General features: G+C 38.0%; 1 protein-coding gene and 1 pseudogene across 2 annotated transcripts in view; one reads left to right on the top strand and one right to left on the bottom strand.

The window, feature by feature from the left end:
* The window catches only part of purbb (purine-rich element binding protein Bb), an 80,756-nt gene that overhangs the window by 28,375 nt on the left and 31,025 nt on the right, over nucleotides 1-21,356 (top strand). The gene's annotated exons all lie outside the window — the stretch shown is intronic.
* LOC128379901 (interleukin-1 beta-like) lies at nucleotides 1,970-15,297 on the bottom strand (annotated as a pseudogene).

The raw sequence follows: 21,356 nt of genomic DNA, 5'->3' as shown, positions 1-21,356 counted from the left end.
AGACTGAACTGAGGAGCTTCATAAAGATCCAATAAAAGATAAATAAGGATTTTTTTGGATTGTAAATCATCTGAGGAGGTTTCCAGTCGAGCTCCATGATATAAATATAGACCAGGAAATGCCCGTGCTGCTTCCCCTTTAAGATTTCCATAATTAGCTGCAACATTTTCTCTAATCACATCGTCAGAAAATCCTCAACAGATCCATTATCACTTCATCGACTCCTTCCTCCTTCCTCATGCATATTCCTGCACAGTAAACATGTTTCATCTCCGGCGTACCCGATGACCTCCCATCACCACTTCCATCCCAGCCTCACCTCCCGGGCAGCGCAGCAGTAATGTGTGCAAGCATGCAGTATAGGACTAATGCAGCCTGTGAGCAATGTAATACCTCACTAGGCGCTGAGCCATATCAAGCCAGGATTATACCACATGCTCCCAGCAGTCCTTTACTATCACGCTAGGATCACTGAGAGCTAACTGCATTGACTTGTAGAAATGAGTCATGGCCTCACACAGCGCTGGAAGACGAATGCAGGTCGTACAGTAATAATATAACAGTGTGAAGATATACTTAGCAATGAAAAAGCATATTTTCTGCAGAATTTGCACACAGTATTTAATGCTTTCTCATAATCCTCCCACTGTTAAGCATTTATAAGCAGCCCATAATCATAATAATGATAATAAATGGCTGTAGTGTAATTATAAATAGATATAAGGATGCATAAATCATCATATATATACTCATAATACATGTTATAGTGCATTTACTGTGTGATTATTTAGTGTGCAAATCATTTTTAATCTTGGAAATTTGGGTTTAAAATTGTTTATTATGAATAATAATCTATAAAATGTGAATATACTGGCCTATAATTATTTTACAGTTTCCATTAAAAGCATATTTTCTGCAGAATTAACACACAGTATTTAATGCTTTCTCATAATCCTCCCACTGTTAAGCATTTATAAGCAGCACATAATAATAATAATATTAATAATGAATGGCTGTAGTGTAATTATAAATAGATATAAGGATGCACATTATATATATACTCATAATACATGTTATAGTGCATTTACTGTGTGATTATTTAGTGTGCACATCATTTTTAATCTTGGAAATTTGGGTTTAAAATAGTTTATTATGAATAATATTTATAACATGTGAATATACTGGCTTGTAATTATTTTACAGTGTGCTGTAAAAGCATTAAGTCATTAAGTGATAGTTTTTAATTCAGGTTTAATGCAATTTATTGAGAAACTACAGATGATGATGATATTCATTAACTGTTATGGATGCTGCATAATAGACATTGATAAACACTTACATTATAATATGATGCTTCTAAATGCTAAACATAGGGGTGAAATAGAGTCGCCTATATTAATGTATTATTATTATTATTATTATTATTATTATTATTATTATATATTATATGTATTATATATATATATTATTAACAGTATTATTAGTGATGCATTGATGTGTAAGTAGTATTCTGCTGTTGCAACTGTGCAAGAACAACAGTCTCTATATAAACAATATAAAGATTATAATTGGGTCCTAAAAATATTATTTTGTAAATGAATCTTAGTGCATTAAGAGTATTTCAACTTGATTTTACTTCTGTATGTTCTAACGAGGAAATCTGATTATAGAAAATATTAGAAACCACTTGATTTGCATTGAAAACAGGCTTTATGTAATATTCTTCCTACATCTGTGGAGAGTTTGAGTAAATCCAGGTTTAGCTTAGAGACTATTTTTCTATGTTTTGTAGAGTTTTAAAAATCCATAACTGTTCCTGTATGTATTGTGCTTAAAGCTGCAGTATGTAAGCTGAATGTGCACAATACAAAACCTTCCACCTCTCTGTCTCTGCTGCCTTGCATCATTCTGCCAGCAGCCTTTCCCTCCAGGCTGCCTCCGCCTCGCTCATGGAGGACCTGCAGCAGCATCACACAGTGCAGCTGGCCCTGGAGGAGACGGAGAAAGACCTCCGCTCCATGCTGGAGTCCCAGATACACCAAGAAGCCTCTGTGATTGGCCAGTTGTGTTCCTGCTGATTGGTTGTTTGAGTCAGGCCAGGTCCAGAAAACACAATACCCGAAGGCAGAAGCTCATAGAGATACCCTAAAATAATAACATGCAATTGTCAAAAGTAATTATTTCAACCTCAATTATGAGGAAATAATATTGTTTACTGCATCTTTAGGTACATTACTCTCACATGGTTTCATTTAAATAACTGTTTAACATCCAAAGAGGTAAAATCATCAAATATTTTATAACAAAAACAAAAACTGAAACTCAGAACTTATTTTTTTCTTCTTTCCTCTCCCATTAATCATCTCAGCAGCCCTCACATTTATCTGCTGACCCTTTGGAGGGGCCCCACCCCTAGGTTGGGAACCACTGGACTAAACTAGCTAACTGTATATAAAGTAGTATAAACTAGCTAACTGTATATAAAGTAGTATAAACTAGCTAACTGTATATAAAGTAGTATAAACTAGCTAACTGTATATAAAGTAGTATAAACTAGCTAACTGTATATAAAGTAGTATAAACTAGCTAACTGTATATAAAGTAATATAAACTAGCTGACTGTATATAAAGTAGTATAAACTAGCTAACTGTATATAAAGTAGTATAAACTAGCTCCACCTTCAGCAGCTACAACAGTAACATGCTGCTCTAACACTGATGCTTCACTATTAATAATCTAATGATGGCATATATAATAATATATCACTACTTTCACTATAATACTGCATACTACATCACTATAATACTGCAGTACTTTTACTGTAATACTGCATACTACATCACTCATAATACTGCAGTACTTTTACTGTAATACTTTAGTGCTTTTGCTTGACCTCATTAACTCTTCTAGCACTCTTGCATCCACTAGTTGGCTCTCTCTCTCTTCTCTTCCTGTCTTGTTATGTCACATGTCAGGTAGAATTTGTCTTCACCAAAAAAAAAGTCTCAAAATATCCTTTTCATGAAAAAATGCCTTGGAATGATATTTATATTGTGTGCATCCTTCTCCATACTGCATCCACTTTTACGCTGATAAAACACCTTTTGATTCAAGGTGTGCAACATATGTTATTGTATATCTGACACTTTCTGCAGAAACTGAGCTTTATGCTTAAAGTCAGTGTGTTTCAGGAGCTGCAGCTGTTTTTACATTCATACATCAGGTGGAGTGTAAGAGGTTGAGCAGGATAAAATATGTTGTATCTGTGCTTTCTTACTATACTTTCTTCTACTACTACTATCTTATAGCCTAAAGCGTCTGAGTGCTTCTTCTTCCAACACTGGGAAAATCTTAATTAGTAAAGTCACTCGTGCTTAAAGCTTGTAAATAATGTAGTAGAGGCAAAAGTAAAATATTTAAGTATGAAATGGCAGGAAATGGAAAGTACCTCAAAAAATGCACTTAAGTACTTGAGTAGATGTGTGAGTAGAGTTGAGGGTGAATTATGTGATAAATCGTGTAAAATTAACAAAGCAACCTAGTTTTTTTTTTCTTTTCTTTTTTTTAATGTCAAGGCTGCAAAGATGAAACACAAACAGAGGAGCTGCAGCTGCAAGAAATCAAGAGAGAGAGAGGGAGAGAGAGAGAGAGAGAGAGGGAGAGGAAGAAGTGCAAAGATTATCCGGAGAGAACGAAAATGATTGCATGGGGGGGAAATGACAAAGAGGAGAAGAGAGGAGCAAGGGGGGGAGTAGTGGGGGGGGGGGGGGGGTTGAGGGGGGGCATGAGAGGAGGCCATGTTTGTAGGAAGCAGAGCAAGAGGGACAGAGGCAGGCAGGCAGGGAGGCAGGGAGGGATTCTACGCTAGCGAGAGGAAGCATGATCCCGCTGTGAAGCCGGGGCTATATTTAGCTTCTGTTGCCATGTGCCCGGAATGTGCATGGCAGAGGGAGACACACACACACACACACACACACACACACACACGATCATAGGCTCACACGCTGGTCATACACTCCTGCACATGTGAGAGTGAGTGTGTGAAGATCAATTAACTGCTTTCTGGGTTAGAGATGTTTTCAATTTGATCTCATTTGCATATCAGTAAGTTTCCTATGGTGTCAACATTAAACATGAGGTGATGCATGTGATATATGCATACACACACACACATGCACACACACACACACACACACTCACACACACATATACAACTGCACTGTCAGTATATATTTTTTTTAGATATACTGATGCATGATTTTTACGTCTTGGCCAATCAGAGATGTTGGAGGATGGGATTATAAAGCGTTTTGTTGCTGCATGTGATTATAAATCATTGTGAGGAAAATATTATGGAGATCAAAGCTTCAGCAGATGTTAGACTGGATGAAATAAGTCCTCAAAGATATGTATATATGTGTAGTGTAAACGTGTGTGTGTGTGTGTGTGTTTCGTCAAGGATGTGAGAGTGAACCACGAGCTCTTGACCTCTTCAACTTGCCTTCATTTATTTATTTATTTATCAATTTTTTGCCTCTTTTAAAGTCAAATGCACATCACTCCATAATCTGCTTTACGCCTCCACCATGTAGAGCACGCACACACACACACACACACACACAGAGAGAGAGAGAGAGACAGAGAGAGAGAGAGCATTCAGCATCTCTGATTGGTTCTGCAGTCAGTCAAGAAGCAACCCAAACTATCACCATGCAAACCCAGCGCTGTCTGTACCAATGAGAGGTCAACTCTGTCTGAACTGTCTCTGATTGGCTACGGCTTCTCCTTAAGTCTGCTATTGTGAAGTTGAAGAACAGATTGACGGTTTCATTTTTTGCAAGCACTGTATCTATGTATGTATCTATGTGTGTGTGTGTGTGTGTGTCACAAGAAGTTATATCAATAAATTATATTATAGTCGCCGGAAAAAGCGTGTTCACAGCTATATGATGCCATTTCTGATATTGATCATTCATGCAAAATTTAGATTATTACAGTATTTTACAATTGCTTTAGTTTAATTTTCAATTTTCCCCTTTTTAAAAATGTTTAATAAAAAATACTGTATACTCTTACGTGTGTGGAAAATACATTTCCTCCAGTACTGTGTGTAAGGCAGCTTTATTTATATATATAACACATTTCATACACAGGGGCGACTCAATGTGCTTTACATAAAAACTAAATATTAAACAGTAAACATGGGAAATATTAAAACATACAATTAAAAACAAGAACACCCCAATTATAATAAAAAAGAAAACAGAAGTGAAAAATCAAAAGAGGGCAAGAAAAACAAGTTGAGTTTTAACCCTTACTCTCTCTCCAGGGGATCATTTGACCCATTTTTCATATTTGAGAGAAAAAAAAAAGATGTTTTTGTTGCAGCTGAAACACATTTTTTGTTGAGTGTTTGACTCGTTTATTAATAAAATCACAAATGAGGAATACTGTTAATTCACATTTTATATAATTCATTTAAAGCGTTTTAGGTCTCCAGTGTAATTTATATTGTATGATTTGTAAATATTCAACAAAAAAGCATAAAAACTAATTATGAGAGGAAACTGTGAAACACCTGAATATGAACAGTAAGGGTTAATGTACTTGTACTTCACTGTAGTACAGTTTGAGGTGCTTGTACTTTACTGCAGTACAGTTTGAGGTATTTGTACTTTACTGTAGTACAGTTTGAGGTACTTGTACTTTACTGTAGTACAGTTTGAGGTACTTGTACTTAACCGTAGTACAGTTTGAGGTACTTGTACTTTATTGCAGGACAGTTTGAGGTACTAGTACTTGACTGTAGTACAGTTTGAGGTACTTGTACTTGACTGTAGTACAGTTTGAGGTACTAGTACTTTACTGCAGTACAGTTTGAGGTACTTGTACTTTACTGTAATAGTTTGAGGTACTAGTACTTTACTGTACTACACTTTGAGGTACTTGTACTTTACTGTAGTACAGTTTGAGGTACTTGTACTTTACTGCAGTACAGTTTGAGGTACTTATACTTTACTGTAGTACAGTTTGAGGTATTTGTACTTTACTGTAGTACAGTTTGAGGTACTTGTACTTTAGTGCAGTACAGTTTGAGGTACTTGTACTTTACTGTAGTACAGTTTGAGATACTTGTACTTGACTGTAGTACAGTTTGAGGTACTTGTACTTTACTGTAGTACAGTTTGAGGTACTTATACTTTACTATAATACAGTTTGAGGTACTTATACTTGACTGTAGTATTCTCATGTGATGCTACTTTCTACATCTCAGAGGGAAATATTGTACTTTCTACTCCACTACATTTATTTATCAGCTTTAGTTACTTTTCAGATGAAGATTTGACACAATGGATAATATAACAAGCTTTTAAAATACAACACATTGTTAAAGATGAAACCAGAAAGCAGTGTGTAGTCAGCTCACATTTCAGATGTCTATGAGTTGTTAACAGCTCCACCAAATAGTGATTTTTCCCTCTAAACTTCTCACATGCTTTCATTTCAATAAATGTTCAAATGATCCAATATTTCAGCATTGAGTATTTTTATATTGCTGCGTTGGCACTTATGCTACTGTAAAGCTCCTGAGTACTTCTTACACCACTGCTTGTGCTTCAAAACCTCACCTAGCACACACCATGAAGACATTTGTATTAAAATCAATACAGAGCATCACTACATTACACATCCTGAGTCTTCGGCTCAAATCTATATTTTTGTCCTGCTTCTATTTATGTGCTTCTCAAAGTCTCTTAATAGCTTCAAGGGTGGATTTGTTGCACATTTTCTCTGTCAGAATAGCCACAACTGTTTAGGCTCACCTGGAAAAAAAATCCAATAATCAATAAATAACACAGATGAAGCTTGACAACAACAAACATTTAAAGTAAGTAAGAGATAATAATCCAATACATGTTTTGTCAAAATCACCAAATCTCTCCTCACTATCCACTAGCTGTCCCTTCTAATTGCGTGCTGAAAAAAGAAATCCGGTGTCATACAGTCTATGGTCTCAATCGTCTCAATACACAGCCTAGCTCTCACAATGCTCCAGCCAATCAGAGACAGGGAGCGTTCATGCGCGTTCACGGTCAGACAGAGGGGGCGGTTACGTAGTGACGCAGTCGGATTGAGAAACGTCGGTTAGGACCGTTAGGACTGTTACAAACATAGCGGAGAAGCAGAGGTGACCAAGAAACATCCAGAGAGAAGAAAGTTAGAAGAACATTTAATATACAAGAAGAACTTTGACCAGACAAGGACCCGCGGACACATCAGTGTGGTTAACGGCGGAGGGACCGGCGGAGACCCGGAGAGTGAAGGCGGAAGCTGATCTACCGGACAGGTGAGTAACATCAGCGCTGCTTCATATAAACTGTAACGTTACCTGCTGACATTCAGCTCACTGTCTAGTCAGTCAGGATATGTTGTTGTTGTTGTGGTGTTAGCTGTAAAGTAGCAGAGTTGTTACTACAGCTGTTTGACGCTCTGCACGTTAGCTTCGCAGCTAACGTTAGCAGCTAACGTTTGCAGCGTGCTAACGTAACCGACAACGTAGCTGCTGTGTAGTTGCTCGCTGTATCTGGTGTTTGTTCACTGCTTTCAAAGTGTTTACAGTCATGAAGACATAAACACAGGTTTGCTATCACAATAATCTCACATGAGACTGAGACGCGGTCTGGTGTTAGCCAGGCTACCCACCTGTACTATCAGAGCAATTAATGCTGCTATCAAACTGAAGCTTGTGCAGTGGTTACATCCGTTGCCATGACAATGCGCGTCCATGAACTTCGGGGGTGGAGCCCCAGAGGGAGCACGAAGGGAGGGGGGCGGCGGGGGGGGGGGGGGGGGGGTTTCACTCAAATATCAACAACTTTTCTCCTCGTTTTCCCCCACATCGCTTACTATACCTATAAATTATACCTATAAAACCACTAATTTAAACCCTTTGGTAAAGCGTCATAACTAATAAATACATAACTATTCAGTGAACTGTTTACATTCAGAAAAAATGAGAAACAGCTAAACTTTGGGGTTAAGAATAAGTGTGTGAGGCTATTGATCTGTTGATTGATAGCGTCGGTTCGAGTGTGTGACATCAGCTTTCTGCAGAGACTGAAAGCTTCATGGGTGTAATTTATTTTTTATCATATGTCCTGTAATTTCAGTGAAGCAGCAAGAAACAGAAGTAAGGGAATTTGATGTTAAAAAGACTGTAAATGTGTCAGATATCACTTGATGTGACTAACTCAGACTGCTGAAGCATCTACTTTTAAATGCATTTAGTTTCGTCTATACACAGTGAAAATGCAAGTAGAGGAAGATAAAGATACAAACACATAGAGATTAATGATTTATCATTGGTTTTTACATCAACAGGACATTAATGAGCAACATTTTACAGATAAATTAATAGTCTTTATGTCCTTTTCTTGTCTCCAGGTTCAGTTTGAAGCTTTTCTTGTTCTTCTTTGATCTTGTGTGACATTTAAACTGAATATCTTTTGATTGTGGACTTCATTTAAATGTGTCAACTTGAGCTCTGGGAGATTTTGATGGATAATTTACTACTATTATCTGTCCTTTTTTAATGCCAAAGTCTTTTTGTTACTACATTTCCACCACAGCTTAACAGGGAAACACTAAGAGGGAATTTGATGCTAAAAAGACTGTAAATGTGTCAGATATCACTTGATATGACTAACTCACACTGCTGAAGCTCAATAGAAGCTGATCAGAGACTTTTAAATGCATCACTTTACATTGAAAACACATTATAAGGAGATGTTTTAATAGTCAGTATGAACAGGAGGAAAAAAACTCTTTCACTGCTTATACAGACACCTGACTACTGGTTTAACTCAGATATTTTAAAATTGTGAACTCATTACCATTAATCCTCCTTGTGACCACAGGGGGTGATGCTGAGCAACTTACATGCTTTAAAAGCTACAGGTCAAAACAAAGAGAAGGTGAGAAGTTTAGTGGATTTTAAGTACATTTTATTTTAGCAGCAAAGCAAATGCCAAGCAGAAAACAGGAAAAAACATGACAAGATAAAAAAATAGCATAACAGTTGTTTTTTTAACCCAAAATCAGAAAACAAACTGTAACGGTCATTGAGGAATAAAATATATATATATATATAAAAAGAAGCTTATGGTATTTTTGATAAGAATGTAACACCGTATAGATCTGCTGGTCAGAGATGTTAACAACAATGTTTAAGCTACTTTAAAAAATGGAAAATAATCTTCATAATAATCTTCTTTGTGTAAAAAATCATCAAACAAAACCAACCACAGAATCTGACATATTTAGCTCATATTACCGCTTTTAAACTTGTAATGTCTTCATATTCCTGTTCCAACTTAACAAATGACAATCGAAATACATTATTAAATATTACATTTTTTTAAAAATAAAAAAAATATTGTAGTACTTTGAAGGAATATCCTGTTACTACTTTGTTCATCTGAGTTCAGATGAGTGTTGAAAAGAGTTTGGCTTTTTTTTAGGTCAGTCACACAGCATTTAGTCACTGAATAGGACAAATATAAAGTAAAATGAACCCTTTTAGTGGAATATACTGTCAATTATGGCTTCACCTCACCAAGTCGATATTACTGCAGACATTGGCGCCATCTAGTGGTGAGATGTGTACATATATATGTTTTAAAATAAAAACACAATTCATTGCTCTGTCAGTGTCTTAAGCATTACTCTAAATACATTCAAACTACGCACAGCAACTTAAAACCTACAAACACTCTTTTTTTTTAGTTTAAGTTGAAGCTTGTGAGACGGTAGGCTGTGTCTACTTGACACATTTCCACAGGCTTGCACTCGTTAGAGGAGGTGCTGATGAACCAGCCGGGACACTTGAACGACTCGAAGGAGGTCAAATTAACGCCGGTGGTTTTCTTGTAGAAAAGGAAGCGGTCCATGTCTTGGTCGTTGCTGATTTTTATGGAGTTTATTCCCTATCTTAATTCAAGAGCATATTAAATGGATTTGAGAGCAGTATTTATTGATTTCATGCTCAGATTTTGTGATATTTTCTCTCAAAACTCTGCTCTCGCACTCAAATTTGCTCCCTCGCACACGGTTACAATGCTGCTCGCACAGATTTCCTGCGCTCGCACTCGAGTTCTTCCTCTCGCACTCAAGTAGCTTGTGCTCGCGGATCTCTGCTCTCGGATTTTTTGTGGATCAAAGCTGTCAACCAATAGAAGGCTGGCTAGTGGCGCGCAGGTGGTCGAGTGGTTAGAGCGCATGCCACATACGCAGCTGACCCCGGTTCGAATCCCGATCGGAGGTCCTTTGCTGCATGTCACCCCCTCTCTCTCTCCCATGTTTCCTGTCCATCTACTGATTAATAAAGGCGTCTATGCCAACAAAATCTTTAAAAAAAAGAAGGCCGGCTAGTATTGACCAATCAGACTGTCCCTGTTTATTTACGGGTGCGTTCGCTGTTCTTCGACCCTTCTAACCATAGACATATATATGTCTATACTTCTAACCTGTTCAAACACAAAACAATCATCTGTGTCATATAAAACACTTGTTTATTTTCACATCAGCAGTAAATGATCAACATTATCATTCATTTGGAGTCATGACACCGGTGACTGTACGTCCAATATTCATTCTCTTTTCTCTTTGTTTTTGCTCTCTAACAACTCCTGAGGGAAATATTCAGCTATCATATTCAGTAGTCATGTCAAAGCTGCTAAATCCTCCTCAAACATAACAGCTCAATATTTGGGGGTTTTGTAGAGTGGATTTTTAGAGCTTTCTCTCTTAAAACAGCTGAGCTCTGACAGTGAACCAAAAGCATAAACCAAAACACTGACCAACAGTGGTCAAAAAATGAAAGAAACCCCATTTATTACAGCACCGGAGGTCAGGAGTGGATAAACCCGGTTGAAAGAGTGCCCGCCCGTATGTGACGCTCCTCAAAGAACAGCGAACGCACCTGTAAATAAACAGGGACAGTCTGATTGGTCAATACTAGCCGGCCTTCTTTTTTTTTTTTTTTTTTAAGATTTTGTTGGCATAGACGCCTTTATTAATCAGTAGATGGACAGGAAACATGGGAGAGAGAGAGGGGGTGACATGCAGCAAAGGACCTCCGATCGGGATTCGAACCGGGGTCAGCTGCGTATGTGGCATGCGCTCTAACCACTCGACCACCTGCGCGCCACTAGCCGGCCTTCTATTGGTTGACAGCTTTGATCCACAAAAAATCCGAGAGCAGAGATCCGCGAGCACAAGCTACTTGAGTGCGAGAGGAAGAACTCGAGTGCGAGCGCAGGAAATCTGTGCGAGCAGCATTGTAACCGTGTGCGAGGGAGCAAATTTGAGTGCGAGAGCAGAGTTTTGAGAGAAAATATCACAAAATCTGAGCATGAAATCAATAAATACTGCTCTCAAATCCATTTAATATGCTCTTGAATTAAGATAGGGAATAAACTCCATAGATTTTCTGCATTTTGGTCTCACTGCACCTGCTGGGAGATAGATAAAGGAGAAAAATGTGTGTTAGATAAGGAGGCACATTAAAGGAAGAAACAGGTAGATGTTGTGTTATAAGTTGGTTAGTTTGATTGATGCTTTTAGTGTAATAACTGAAATATAGGTACAATATTTACCTCTGAAATGGTAGAATATAAGTATTAAGTTGCATTAAAATGGAAATACTCAAGTAAAGTACCTCAATATTCTACTATATACTTGATTAAATGGGTAACGCTTTATTATACATCCCTATTTATAAGCAGTATATTAACAGTTAAATGATTTTGAAGCAGATATAAAAACAAAAATCTGTGACTTTACAAGTAAAAGTACAGAAGTATTATCAGCAAAATGTATCAACGGTAAAAGTACTTGGCCCCTTTGACTAATATATTATTTTAAATAAGATTTTTAGATTGGTAATACTAGTTTAGTCCCTCTAAAGAGTCACATAATTTAAAAAAAAGCAATGAAATGCAGCCAAATATGAAGTATGAAGTAGAATAAAATTGAAATACTCAAGTAAAGTGCCTCAACATTGTGCAATACTTCAGTAAATGGGTAACACTTTATTTCAAGCCCCTCTTATTTAAGCAGTATATAAACGTTAATAAATGGTTTGTTTGGTTTGGTGCTGGCAATAAGGACTTCTTAATAAAAATTTTCCTAAATGACATCAATTTCCCCCCAAAAGTAACATTTCCTGCTTACCTCTAGAGTCAGGACAGCTTTGTTGTCTTGCATGGAGCATGCCATGTGCATGTCGCTGTTCATGATTGACAGGACGACGGTCTGACCCTTACTGGGGCGATTCTCGCAGGGATGGCAGTAACGCGCCAGCTTGAAATTAACTGTAGCGAGAGAGAAAAAATAAAGAAAGAGGATGATTTAATGTTCACTGAGGATGGTTTTAGAAACCAATCTAAAGTCTTCTTTGTAAACCAAACATGCTGGTTTAATCTTTAAAAATGTGTCATTTTATAAGCTTATGTCTTTTGTGATCTGTAATCTCAAGCTGTGTTGGAAGTAAATAGTCTGAAATGTTGTACAGTTCGAGTATAAAGTGCTATAAAATTGTAAGTGTACTTGTGATAGTCGTACCTTTGTGTTCATAGTTTCCTCCTTTCAGAGTGACGGCCTGCAGCTTCAAGTCCCCACTCTCTGCTTCTTTGCACAGATCTTTGTTGTCGACGTCACACAGAGTGAACGGCTTCTCACTATTGGTACGCTTGAAGGTATACTTTGTCTTTCCTGTGCCAGAGATGTGCGTTTCGACAACTTTTTCTGCGGAAAGGTGGAAGACAGAGAAGAAGACAGTTTTGGCAAAGTCTGAAGAGCTTTAATCGGTTTATAATTAGGTGGAATTGTGCATCCTGTGATTACTCACCATCTACAAGGCTGCCCAAAAGCGCACTGCAGAGCTGCTCATCAGTGAGATCATAAGGCTTCTTTATTCTGTTAACGGCCAACACCAGATTGGCCACACGCTTCAGAGTCCTTCGATCCTGGGAAATCACCAGGTTCACTCCCTCATCAAGTGTGACGATCTCATCCTTGACATCCTGAAAGAGTGAAAAAAAAAGTACAGAAGCCACATGAATCCTCCCCTGAAAATATTTTCCGTCATCGCCCCCTAAACACAAAGCTGATTCAGTTTTTCCCGCCAAAGAATTCGGTTCAAAAGAGCACGTTGAAGCCCTTGGTCTTGTCTTGCAGGAAGCATTTCGACAAACATTCACCTCAAGTTTTGTTTACTATCCAACATCGTAACAGGATAAAAATATACAGAAAATTAATAAAAGCATAATTTTCCCCTTTTTAAAGGGTTAATAATGCTTCAATCTAGACATATTTATGAAGGCGAAGTTGAATTAGTCTTCCTGTAAGTAAAAATACACGTGTGAAATCGAAAGTAAACGTAGCTGAGAGTAGAATTAAGGACACAGTGTGGAGAATTTAGCAGCATCCAGCAGAACAGATTTGGTTAAAATGGAGTATAATATTCATAAGTATGTTTTAATAAGTGTATAATCACCTAAAAATAAGAAGTGTGGTATTTTCTCAGCTTAAAACGAGCCCTTTTATATACCGCCACGTTTCCACAGTAGCCCAAAGCAGACAAACCACACCGGATCTAGAGATGAGTGCAATCTGCAACTTCACCACTAGATGGCACTAATTCTACACAATGCTGCTTTACAGTCCCAGAGAAACCTCACATCAAAATCAATCAGTCATCTTACCTTCATGTCAAAGCAGCCGCATTCGTTTCCTGTGTCATCTGATATAAGTGGGCTGAAATATAAAACAGATTAATGTCAAATATTTGAACCCTTTACATACTGTTCATATAATTAGTCTCTACACCACTTCACATTCATACATTCCCCATCGGTCAGTAATAAATGTTTGATTGATCTTATGGGGAAAAAGACATTAATAATCACTATTTTATGATATAAGAGAACATTTTATAGAATATAAAGAATACAGCAACATGTTTTAATGCTGATTTTTGATTTTTTTTTTAACAAACACAGGTCAGTTTTAAAATTCTGCTTTCCCCCCATTTTTGTGTACTGTGGTTCACATTGAGAAAAGTTTTACAGTGTTTTCACAGCTCTAAAATGTCAAATATTGGTCAAATTAGACCCTGAACAGTAGGTCTAACTAACAACGCCTTACATTTAGATGCATGTTAGTTTAATTATATCCACAGAGTCCTGTAATCAATCAATTTCCCTATGTGTGATGATTATCCACTGGTGCAAATCATCCTTTTTAAATACTATTGTGTAAAAAACTAAGGAGATGTCTGTCAATTCTAAGTAGAAATCCTTCCATTATCTCCCCTCTGGTGTTGGAGGGTCAGGGTTAGCACCTCAAATCGATGCTGTATGTAAACATTTAAAAAAAAAGCACATCAGCTCATGTATATCGCAGTTTTAACATTGACACTACTTTTATGGCAATGTTTAACTCCTGTTTTATTGAATCTGTTCTTCTAATGTTCTCTTTTATCTGCTGGCACGGGTCACTTTCTTTTAAACAAAAAACAATTGCCTGCAGAGTTTCGTGAAAATGTGCAGCAAAATTGTGGGAACTGCACTGCCTGAAAAAAGCGAAATCCATCTAGGTTGACCCGATCCATCAACTGAGGAATGAATTCCTGATGCTATCATCAGGATGCAGAAGGTTCACAAAGTCATTCATTCCTGCTGCTATCGGCCTTTTAAATGACTCATAAAATCCAATCCTGTAATTATTTTATTGGTGAATTTATTTATTGCTTTATTGTTGCTGTGGTTGTTTATGTTTGATGTTTGGCTGCTGGTTGTAAACTAAATTACCCCTCGGGAATAATAAAGATAAAGCTTAAGATACCTATCTTACCAAGCCCAAAATTACATCATTTTTGTATCATTCATCATCACAACTTCGGCATGTGTTGGTATGATAAGAGTCCTGCTACTGCTGTCGTATTGCTGCACTGTCTGCACACATTGTTGGCCCTTGTTTTGTTGTTGTCAGTAACAGATTTTGATATTGGTGGCATTACACCGGATTACTCATTACAAACACTGTACATGTAGGCACAAATAGAGCATTATAGATATATATTATAGATTAAACTTACCCATCCAGAGCATCAGCCAGATCAAAGTCACCCATTGTGTTTGATATCAGTTGTTAAGAAGTGATTACAGGTTTAAATTTAAGCAAGTGAGATTACTCTTTTTTTCTCTGTCTCAGGAGTCCAGCAGACAGTTACGTGCTCCTTGATGCACCGCAGACTGACTGAAACTGTGTCAGTGTGTCTTTTTATCTTCACTCAGCTTCCTGGTTGAGCCTTGTTGTGGCTCCACGTGTGTGTTTGTATGCTTTCACTCATGATGAAATCTACTACTCACAACAACACCCACACCTTCAGTGGAACATTGCTGTGATTATTCATAAATCACTTTTTGTTTTTAGTGTAGGTGTAGGTGTTTATGTTTTTATTCATTTTCTGGAAATTTGATAAAATAAGAGAACAAATGAAGAGGTAATACTAACCCTAACTGACCAGTAACTTATCCCTCATAATTCACTGTGATGTTTGATGTAGTTAAAGTATCACAGTAAAAGTACTGCAGTATTATGAGTGGTGTAGTATGCAGTATTACAGTAAAAGTACTGCAGTATTATGAGTGGTTTAGTATGCAGTATTACAGTAAAAGTACTGCAGTATTATGAGTGGTGTAGTATGCAGTATTACAGTAAAAGTACTGCAGTATTATGAGTGATGTAGTATGCAGTATTATAGTAAAAGTAGTGATATATTATTATATATGACATCATTAGATTATTAATAGTGATGCATCAGTGTTAGAGCAGCATGTTACTGTTGTAGCTGCTGGAGGTGGAGCTAGTTTACACTACTTTATATACAGTTAGCTAGTTTATACTACTTTATATACAGTTAGCTAGTTTATACTACTTTATATACAGTTAGCTAGTTTATACTACTTTTCTCTGTCAGAATAGCCACAACTCCTAATCAATAAATAACACAGATGAAGCTTGACAACAACAAACATTAAGTAAGTAAGAGATAATACTCCAATACATGTTTTGTCAAAATCACCAAATCTCTCCTCACTATCCACTAGCTGTCCCTTCTAATTGCGTGCAGAAAAAAGAAATCCGGTGTCATACAGTCTATGGTTTCAATGGTCTCAATACACAGCCTGGCTCTCACAATGCTCCAGCCAATCAGAGACAGGGAGCGTTCATGCGCGTTCACGGTCAGACAAAGGGGGCGGTTACGTAGTGACGCAGTCGGATTGAGAAACGTCGGTTAGGACTGTTAGGACTGTTACAAACATAGTGGAGAAGGAGAGAGGTGACCAAGAAACCTCCAGAGTGAAGAAAGTTAGAAGAACATTTAATATACAAGAAGAACTTTGGCCAGACAAGGACCCGCGGACACATCAGTGTGGTTAACGGCGGAGGGACCGGTGGAGGACCGGTGTTACAAATCAACTGGTTTTCACGTTAACTGGTTACCTTTGTTTGTAAACAAACACCGCTCCTGCAGATGTTCCCGTCACGGAGAGAAAATGTAGCTGACCTCGCGAATGCCTGAATGCACGTCCATATATAAATCTGATGATCTCTCGCTCCACCTGCTTAATCCAAACATGATGCCTCATGTTGTGAAGTACAATTGTGGGATCCGAAATACTAGACACCATATTCTGTATACATGTTCAAATAAAAATAAATAAATAAAAAGTCACCCGACACGGGATTTGAACCAACTGCAAAAATTCCCCAGCCTAATGATTTACCATGAGGCCACATAGCTACACAACAAGCAACTGTCATAAAGTCATACAATTACTGTTGAATTAAAAATCACGTTTGCATAGCTACGACTGTCAACACACCACGGCCAAATTAACTTGTGACCACTGTTATTGCAATGATAACACTTTAGCACTTTACAGGTCCAGCTCATTGCACCTCTGAAAAACATTTCACGATGATCAGAGATCACGTTTGGTAAAGATGGTCGAGGAAAATCACGCATTTGATGTTTTAGACATGTTTATGTCCGTGTGTTGTAATTCATGTTGGAGCAACATTGTGTAAATAAAACAATTTGAAGTCGAGCGGATAGGCTATCTATCTATCTATCTTCATTTGTATAGCGCCAAATCACAACAAAGTCATCTCAAGGCTCTTTACACATAGAGCAGGTTCTAAACCGAACTCTTCAGGTTTTCATTTTAAAGAGACCCAACATTCCCACATGAGCAGCACTTGGTGACAGTGGAGAGAAAAAACTAGCCTACCTTTAAACAGGAAGAACCCTCAGAACCAGACTCAGAGTGGGAGAACAAAACAAATAATAATCCTATCTAACTAAATAGCCACAGGAAACAAAATGTACTTTTAGTCTCAATTTCATATTTGGTCATATTGCTTTCCTCGCTCCACTACCCATCCATCCATTCAGTCCAAACTTCCTCAAATCAACAAGTGATGTGATGAATGATTTTATAACTGTGTGCCACTATGTGTGGATATCCTATATGCCACGCGTTACTCCGCTCGACTTCAAATTGTTGCTCAATGCACAATGTTGCTCCAACATGATTTACAACACACGGACGTAAACGTGTCCAAAACATCAAATGCGTGATTTTCCTCGACCATATTTACCAAACGTGATCTCTGATCATCGTGAAATGTTTTTCAGAGGTGCAATGAGCTGGACCTGTAAGGTGCTAAAGTGTTATCATTGCAATAACAGGTCACAAGTTAATTTGGCCGTGGTGTGTTGACAGTCATGGCTATGCAAACGTGATTTTTAATTCAACAGTAATTGTATGACTTTATGACAATTGCTTGTAATGTAATTATGTGGCCGAACGGTAAATCACAAGGCTGGGGATATTTTGCAGTTGGTTCAAATCCCGTGTCGGGTGACTTTTTATTTATTCGAGCGGAGTAACGCGTGGCATATAGGATATCCACACTTGTTAAGTCCACTCCTTCTTCTTGTTAAAAGGGAGTTTTTTCTTGCCACTGTCACCAAGTGCTTGCTCATGTGGGAATGTTGGGTCTCTTTAAAGTTAAAACCTGAAGAGTTCGGTTTAGAACCTGCTCTATGTGTAAAGAGCCTTGAGATGACTTTGTTGTGATTTGGCGCTATACAAATGAAGATAGATAGACAGATAGATAGATAGATAGATATCCGCTCGACTTCAAATTGTTTTATTTACACAATGTTGCTCCAACATGATTTACAACACACGGACGTAAACGTATCCAAAACATCAAATGCGTGATTTTCCTCGACCATCTTTACCAAACGTGATCTTTGATCATCGTGAAATGTTTTTCAGAGGTGCAATGAGCTGGACCTGTAAGGTGCTAAAGTGTTATCATTGCAATAACAGTGGTCACAAGTTAATTTGGCCGTGGTGTGTTGACAGTCGTGGCTATGCAAACGTGATTTTTAATTCAACAGTAATTGTATGACTTTATGACAGTTGCTTGTTGTGTAGCTATGTGGCCTCATGGTAAATCATTAGGCTGGGGAATTTTTGCAGTTGGTTCAAATCCCGTGTCGGGTGACTTTTTATTTATTTATTTTTATTTGAACATGTATACAGAATATGGTGTCTAGTATTTCGGATCCCACAATTGTACTTCACAACATGAGGCATCATGTTTGGATTAAGCAGGTGGAGCGAGAGATCATCAGATTTATATATGGACGTGCATTCAGGCATTCGCGAGGTCAGCTACATTTTCTCCCCGTGACGGGAACATCTGCAGGAGCGGTGTTTGTTTACAAACAAAGGTAACCAGTTAACGTGAAAACCAGTTGATTTGTAACACCGGAGGCCTGTACTACGAAGCTGGATTAACCTATCCAGGATCTCTCTCCGTTACCTGGATTGATTTAACCAGATTTTCGCAGTCCAGGATAAGCGGTACTACGAAGCTGGATATCAACTCGGTAAGTCAACCCAGGGTTTTCCCATCTGGATCTCTGCGCGTTCACATAAAGGGGAGGTGTTTGCAGCGTCTGACCAATCACAAACATGCAGAAACCCTGCAAAGCAGACTACTTTACCATGGAGGAGCAGACAATTATTCTTCATAAATATGAAGAATTCAAACATCATCCAGGCCAAAAGCAACACTGTTGCTGCAGCAAAAGCCAGGAAGGAATGCTGGCAGAAAATTACCGACTCTGTTAATGTGTAAATTCATGAGATCATACAATATTAATATATCAGACAATATAAACGGACAGCACTCTGATCACACAATGTCACTTTATTACGGCACAGACGTTTGGGGCAGAGCGCTTCCTCAGTGCCCTTCCTTTCATAGAGACATTAAGTTAGTTTAATATTCAACATTCAAAATACAAACCTATTATGCGCTTCAACCATTTGAGTGAATGATTTCAAACCAACTGTATAACATACAGAATAATATCCCCCACGTGCCTCAATGATTATTTTTTAAATATATATTTTGGCCAATTAAAAAATTGCATCTATCCCTAAAAACTCATTCTCTCCTAAGCGCTCCTCTCGCGATCCGCGCACCAATGTTGACAGGATCTTCTAAGAATGGGCAGGTCATTTTCTAAGAGAGCTGATTGGTCAGGAGGTGGTGCTTTTGTACTCGCTGATCTCTTATCCAGAACATTAACCTGCTCCGGAGCAGGTTAGCCGTTCAGCATAAGTTACCATGGTGATTTACCCCGGTAAGAAGTGAACCAGCTTCGTAGTACGGAAAACCCAGGGTTAACCCTGAAGTTACCTCGATAAGAGAAAATCCAGCTTCGTAGTACAGGCCTCGGAGAGTGAAGGCGAACGCTGATCTACCGGACAGGTGAGTAACATCAGCGCTGCTTCACATGAACTGTAACGTTACCTGCTGACATTCAGCTCACTGTCTACTTAGTCAGGATATGCTGTTGTTGTTGTGATGTTAGCTGTAAAGTAGCAGAGTTGTTACTACAGTTGTTTGACGCTGTTTGACGCTCTGCACGTTAGCTTCGCAGCTAACGTTAGCAGCGTGCTAACGTAACCGACAACGTAGCTGCTGTGTAGTTGCTCGCTGTATCTGGTGTTTGTTCACTGCTTTCAAAGTGTTTACAGTCATGAAGACATCTAAACACAGGTTTGCTATCACAATAATCTCACATGAGATTGAGACACGGTCTGGTGTTAGTACAGGTAGTTAGCCTGGCTATCAGAGCAATTAATGCTGCTATTAAACTGTAGCTTGCGCAGTGGTTGCGTCCGTTGCCATGACAATGCGTGTCCGTGAACTTCGGGGGTGGAGCCCCAGAGGGAGCACGAAGGGGGGGGGGGTTGTTTTGGTTTTCACTCAAATATCAACAACTTTTCTCCTCGTTTTCCCCCACATCGCTTACTATACCTTTAAATTCGCCACTAACTTAAACCCTTTGGTAAAGCATCATAACTAATTAATATATAACTATTCAGCCAATTCTTTACATAAAGAAACATTGAGAAACAGCTAAACTTTGGGGTTAAGAATAAGTGTGTGAGGCTATTGATCTGTTGATTGATAGCGTCGGTTTGAGTGTGTGACATCAGCTTTCTGCAGAGACTGAGAGCTTCATGGTTGTAATTTATTTTTTATCATAATATGTCCTGTAATTTCAGTGAAGCAGCAAGAAACAGAAGTAAGGGAATTTGATGTTAAAAAGACTGTAAATGTGTCAGATATCACTTGATGTGACTAACTCAGACTGCTGAAGCATCTATTTTTAAATGCATTTAGTTCGTCTATACACAGTGAAAATGCAAGTAGAGGAAGATAAAGATACAAACACATAAAGATTAAATGATTTATCAGGACATTAATAAGCTAAATTTTACAGATAAATTAATAGTTTTTAGTCCTTTTCTTGTCTCCAGGTTCAGTTTGAAGCTTTTCTTCTTCTCTTGTGATATTTAAACTGAATATCTTTTGATTGTGGATTTCATTTAAATGTGTCAACTTGAGCTCTGGGAGATTTTGATGCCTAGTTTACTACTGTTTTCTGTCCTTTTTGTTTCTACTGTACTAAATTAGTTGCGCTAGATTTCACCCTGTCCTCCTTCACCGCAGGCTTTCAGTGTAGAGACCTGAAGTGAACCAAGAAGACAGACCGTTTTTGTCTTTTAGTGCATGCTCCGGTAAGATGCCACCATATACAAATACGACAGCAGCAGCAGGACTCTTATCATACCAACACATGTGTTATGATGTTGGTTATGATGATGATGAATGTTATGATGATGAA

This window comes from Scomber japonicus, chromosome 19, assembly GCF_027409825.1.
Source record: "Scomber japonicus isolate fScoJap1 chromosome 19, fScoJap1.pri, whole genome shotgun sequence".
In the NCBI taxonomy this organism is placed as follows: Eukaryota; Metazoa; Chordata; class Actinopteri; order Scombriformes; family Scombridae; genus Scomber; species Scomber japonicus.
This window is presented reverse-complemented; position numbering and strand designations above follow the sequence as displayed.